Genomic DNA, 6,618 nt, shown 5'->3' on the forward strand with positions numbered 1-6,618 from the left:
TAGCCACATGTGGCTAGTGGCTAACATATTAGACATTAGGACATTTCTAAATGATGCCTCTTAACATAAGCCTTTGATGCCCTAAGGCAAAGGAATGGCCTCACATAGGTTTTACATATCTACGGATGAGATATTGGGGGGTACGTCATGTCAGCTCCAGGCTCCCTTGGAGTATCTGTGAGTGCTTAAAGTCTTGGACCTCAATTCAAAGCCTGCTCTGCCCTTAACTGGCCATTTGACCTTGAACAGCTAATTTAACCTCTCTGGGCATCTGTTTCCTAATTTGCAAAATCGGAATACTATGATCTCTTTATAGTATTTTTGTGAGAATTAAAGTCAATATCCTGTATAAAGCTCCTATCGTATATACCCATCCTTAAACCAACAGTAAGTCCTCATTATTATTATTATTGCTCCTCCTATGCTGCTTGGTCCTGCTCGACTTTCTATGACTAGATCAGGCTGGTAAGTAGCCATCATTTGGGGAGGAGGAGAGGACGTGTCTTCCTCAGTGCACTCTCTGCCTCCACCCACCAGCATAGTCCTTACCACCATGCTGGGTTGGATAGGGTCATCCCAAAATTCTTGTCCACCAGGAACCTGTGAATGAATGTGGCCTTTTTGGAAATAGGGTCCTTACAGACGTAATAAAGATGAAGTCATACTGGATTAGGGTGGGTCTTGGATCCAATGACTGGCATCCTCAAAGGCCATGTGAAGACACAGGAGGACACACAGAGAAGGCCATGTAATGATGGAGGCAGAGGTGGGACTGATGTGTCTGCAAACTAAGGAACACCAAGGATTGCCAACAACCACCAGAAGCTAGGAAGAGGCAAGGAACAACCCTTCCCGGGAGCCTTCAGGAGGGTGGTCCCTCTGACATTTTGATCTTTGACTTCAAGCCTCCAAAACTGTGAGAGAATAAATTCCGGTTGTTTTAAACCACCCAGTTTGTGATCATTTGTAGCAGCCCTAGAAAACTAATACACCACCGTATATCAATTCTGTTTTCTAGGTGGTTTCACCAGTAGGCTGTTGATTTGTGTCCTGTCATACCCATCTTCTGGGCATAGTACTTGGCATAGCACAGGTGCTTTGCAAATGCTTGTGGACTGGAAGTGAGGTGAGAAGCACATGGAGAAATCCAAGTTCGATAAACATATAAAGGTGTCATTTCTACCCCCTGATAAATCCTAAAGAACAATTTACATGGGACAGGGAAAGGCACATTTGGAAAACTCTCTGGGTGCTAGTGCTGGAGAGTAATCCATGAATCTCTGGTGGGAGGGGTGGAATGTTAGACACAGAGAGGGACATATGTGAGGATGCTTCAAAAGTTAGAGGAACAATAGAATTAAAGGTGACACGAATCTCTCTACGGACTTTTTGAGGACGCTTCATACAACAGAGTAGCCAGAAGCAGACAGACCCATGGAGAGAGGGCAGCGAGCAGAAGTCAGGACGCAGGAGGAGCTGTGCGTGAGCAGACGGGAAAGTCAGCTGGCTGTTGCAAACAGTAGTTGCCAGTGCAGGGATGGAGGGTGACTGAGTCCCGAGACAGACAGACCACCAAGAGCTGCTCCTGGGCCACTAGAGGGTCCCCTGAAGAACATTCTAGTTCCTCCTGCCACCCACTCCCCTCTACTGCGGAGGCTTCCTGGGCTTTCTCACTCATTTCCCTTATGAATCTACAACAAATCACCATCATCTGAGGTAACCTGAGCATTTTCCTCAACTGCAGGCCTAAAAGTGTTTTAACTTAATGAGACTGCTCCGAGGTAGTTTTATTTTTAGTTTATAAACAAGGCAACTGCGACTTGTAACAGCACATTGGTCTGTTTAAAGCTTCTTCTTGCTGCCCCCCTGGCTATTTCCCCAGCTCTTAGGTTGGTGATAAAGCAGGGACGTGGCACAGGGAAGACAGCAGCCGGAGGGGTACATTTGATGGGGCAGGGTAGGCCCTGGTGGAGACACCAGGACAATGCGTCACCCACGGGAAGAAGACACTTGAGGAGGACTTGTCGGCTTAGCTTAATAATCAATAAAATATCATGGACTGTAACTGTTTCCCATGGGAGCCAAGGAGAGAGTCAGAGGAACAAAAGCCTTTTAAAAACTGCTTGTGTGTTCCCAGCACAGTGTTTTCATTCTGCTGAGCTTCGAGGGGACGATGACAGAAGCAACTGCTAGTCTGTTTCATGGACTGTAACTGTTTCCCATGGGAGCCAAGGAGAGAGTCAGAGGAACAAAAGCCTTTTTAAAACTGCTTGTGTGTTCCCAGCACAGTGTTTTCATTCTGCTGAGCTTCGAGGGGACGATGACAGAAGCAACTGCTAGTCTGTTTACCCGGTGTGCTGTCATCAGTGTGGCAACATCAGGCTCTACGGAGAGCTGTAAACAGTTTTCTCTCTTGGGATGTTTCACATAAGATGTGCTGATGCAGCTTCGTCAAGGAAGGCAGCAGCAGACCCCCTGAGACCACACAAACAGTGTTTTTCCCAGGATGAGATCACGTAATTCCAGAGTCCTGGACGACTGTGGTTTGAGGCAAACGAATTAACAAGCGATGAGTCGTGTGCCCACAAGTGAAGTGGGGGAATGGGAGAGGCAGTCTTTCCCGGGGAACAATGCGAGGCTTCCCTGCAGGAGTGCGGGGTTCACCCCTCTCCCCAGGAGAAGGAAGCCACCGCTGTGGTCTGAGTGGTACTAATGTTGGACGAAAGCTGGGAGATCTCCCTGAAAAACAGGCTTCCCAAGGGCAGGATGGCCTGCCCAGGGTGTTGCTCTGTGACACATACGACCTTAGGGTTTTCTATTTCTTCTCAGAACATGAAAATAAAACCATACAAGCACCAGCAAGAATGGTTTTGTTTATTTTTTCTAGACTAATTTTGTTTTTTCCCTAAGCTCTTATATCAGGAAACAATGGCACCCCAAGCCCCACTCTTTAGTTTCTTCCCAGGTAATGATGTCTGTGGGACGGCATTCAACCCATGTTCAGGGAGTGTTAGGTTTGGTGAGACCCAGGCCAGGCGCCATTTCAGCCAAGAAGCTTTATTCCGCACAATCAGCTCCCCTGAACAAAGGAAAGCAGGGGTTTATAAGCCTTTCAGGGTTCTGGCAGAGTCATGGGCAATTTCAAAATCAGTGATATGCAAGGTGACACAGCCCTTGTGGTCCGCTAACATTCGATCGGTTAGGGCATAGGCTTCTAATTAGTGTCACCACTATATCAGTGCAAAGTGTTTCAGCCCAAAGCTGGCTACCACAGCCCACAAGGTGTTCCTTTGATGATAACGGTCATGTTTGTCTCTTCCCAGGAGAGGAATTTCGCTGACCAGTTCCTGGAGCAGAAAAGGGAAAGGGGAGGAGGAAGCGTATGAAAAGTTGTTTAACATGGCTGTGTTGATTTTCAGCCAGCCATGAAGCCTAAGGGAGAGCTTTGCCTGGAGTCCCAGTGAATGGAGCCTTGGGAAATCACACCAATTTCATTAAAATGACAGCCAAAGAATATCCCATTTCTCCCAAAGAGCCCTGGCTCTGGCTTCCTCAGATGGAGCTTCTCTCTGAGTACATGTGAGCTTCAGCACATACGGTCTTGACCTCTTGTTACCAGGGGGCTAAAAGAATCCACACCTATCTTTTATAATAATCCTTATTTTTATAATCTGTTAAGTTCCTACCCTGTGTCAGAGGCTGTACTGAGTACTTTACATAGACCATTTCATTTAATCCTTACTGTACAGATGGGAAAATTCAAGCAGAGAGATGGAGTAACTTCCAAAAGGTCAAATTTGAACCCACAACTCTCTCGCTCCGAGAGGGCAACACTTTGTTAAACTCACTCTAATATCCTTAGAATTTCTCCGTCAATGTATCTGTAGCTGGACTGAAGATGCGTGGCACATGCCACAAGAGCAAACCCTCACAACACTGTGCAGCCAAAACAGATTGTAAATGCAATGACCCAGAAACACTATGATTATGTTAAAAGAAGTTTAGGCCTGGTAGAAAATTCAGAGCATCAGTCATCCCAACCTCTTATTTACAGATGGGGAAACTGAAGCTCAAAAAGACTAAGCTACTGCACAAGTTCACACAATAAACAGAGGCAGAGTCAGGATGGAAACCCAGGAGTCCTGACCAGAGGTGGATTGTGACCACTCACCTTCTCCCCTGGAGACAGAACCCATGCCCCTCTCCTTCCCAGCCCAGGTGGAGAGCGCTCAGGGCTGGTGGAGAGCAGGAAGCCTTGGTGCTAAGAATGCATTCTTATCTTGCTGCCCACAAGCTATGTGACGCTATGTCAGCCACTTGAGTTTTCTGCTTGGGTTTCTCTTTTGCAAAGTGGAAGTAACATGTACCCTACTTGCCTCACAAAGTTTCTATGGCACCAAAATCAAATAACGCATTTGAATTCATCAGGAGAAGGAAAATGTACTAGTGGGTGTAGGACAATTATACAAAAGCGTGTTAAGGAATACTTTCTTTGTTAGAATATGAGCTTGGCAAATGTAACGAGACCCAAAACAACATCAATTCAACAAAACAGAAGTTTCTCTCTCTCTCATGAATCAATCTGGGGAAAAGCAGTCCAGCACTGGTATGGGGGTCTGTGGTGTTAGGGCCGGGCTCCTTCTCTTTACTGTTGTGCCAGCCCTAGGGGCTGCCCTTTTCCTTGTGGTCCATGTTGGGTCATCTCCACAGTTTTCATATAGCAGCTAAATGTCTGGAAAGGTTATGATGGAACAAATTCTGTTAATTTAGAATTTGTTCACTATGGGAGAAAAGGAAAACAGATATTGACCAGGGGTCAGGGGCAACTTTTAGTCTCTACCACAATAGAGGGTAAGAGACGTTGCCATTGAGTATCAAAGCAGCCTTGACCTTTGAAAATTTTAAGATCTATTGAGAATAACATCTCTCAATACACCAAAATCTAAACACAGAAAAATCATCAATAGTTCCCTATCTCTCACCAGGTACAGCTCCAAATACTAAGTATCTGACACCAAGTCCTTCCTCATCTGATCCCAGTCAGCTTTTAGTGTTACCTCCCACACTCCTAAGCACACCTGGCCTCATGATCTTTGGAGCCTCTAAACCTTTGCAAAACCATTCATCTGCCTTGAATGCCCCTCATCCACCCACCCACAAATGCCACTCATCCCTCCAAACTCTGCTTTTGTGCTGACCTCACAGTGAAGCCATCCAGCCACTCCCCTTCCACCCTGCTTCTGACCCCAACATAAGTGGCCTTGTCCTGGATCACATTCATAAAAGGGGCTCTCATTTGCAATAGACATCTGAATCACTTAAGGAGCTTATCAAAAATGCAGTTTTACTTCTGGCTTGAACTTGGCTCTATGAAGTCAGCCTTTCCCTTTTCCTTTTGGAAATCAACCAAAAGCCATAAGGAGAATAAAAAACAGAAAAACAAACTCCCCCTTTTAATACAGCCTCTGAATCACAAAAGAAATGGAAGGGCCATCGAAATCAGTAGAAACAGAAAAGGTACATGAAGACACAGAGAAGATAAAAGAAGGCAGAGAGAGGACACTAAGGTGATGATTTCAAAAATACGGGCCGGCCCGGTGGCACACTGGATAAGTGCGCCTCTTGGGAAGCGTGGTGGCGCTCCCGCCCGAGGGTTCGGATCCCACATGCAGACCGGTTCCCGCTCACTGGCTGAGTGAGGCGCGGGAGCAACACCGAGGGTTGCGGTCCCGTTGCCGGTCACCGGTCCGGTACGGGGGCAACACTGAGGGTTGCGATCTGTTGCCGGACACGGAAAAAGACAAAAGACAAAAAAAAAAGAAAAAAATAGGCAGAAAGTTCACATCTCTAAGCTGAGGATTGTATCCTGAGGTGCAAGACCCCACTCTCTTCTTTGCAAGAGTGAGAATGGGGTGTGTGGCTGGTAGTAAAGTCTTCACTGGATTCAGCTCTGTTCTGAGAAGCAAGGAGAAAGAAATAGGAAAGATTTCAGTATGAACATCCCTATAGTTGACTATCTCCATTGTCTGGGATGAAATCACAACTAAATAAAAATAAAATAAAATTTCTGCCAGTCTGAAATGCCCCAGCCCTACATGCACCACCTGCACATAACTGGTCCAGGAAAAACTAAGCCTCTCCAAGGACAAGTAACCAAAAGGAAGTAGCACAGGATGTACGCAGAGAGACTATGAAAGAAAGAAAAAATAAAGAAAGAAAAGGAGAAAAGGAACAGGAAAAACAAACAGGTGACAATGAACACATGACTAAAAAATGTTGCTGCATGTAGCAAATAAAAATTGAAACAATATTTTGTCTCTCACTGAAGATAGTTACATGAAGCAGAAGCACAAATAAAAAATGCAGGAGAGGGCCGGCCCGGTGGCGCACTCGGTAGAGTGCGGCGCTTGGGGAGGGTTCGGATCCCATATAGAGACCGGTCCGCTCACTGGTTGAGCATGATGCGGGCGCGACACCGAGGGTTGCGATCCCGTTACCGGTCACGAAAAAAGACAAAAAAGGAAAAAAAAAATGCAGGAGATCAAGGAAAAGATAGCTAGACAACAGACAGGGATGGAGTGGGAGAAAAAGCAAAAAAAAAAAAAAAAAAAAAAAAAA

The sequence above is a fragment of the Galeopterus variegatus genome, unplaced genomic scaffold (assembly GCF_000696425.1).
Source record: "Galeopterus variegatus unplaced genomic scaffold, G_variegatus-3.0.2 Scaffold6237, whole genome shotgun sequence".
In the NCBI taxonomy this organism is placed as follows: domain Eukaryota; kingdom Metazoa; phylum Chordata; class Mammalia; order Dermoptera; family Cynocephalidae; genus Galeopterus; species Galeopterus variegatus.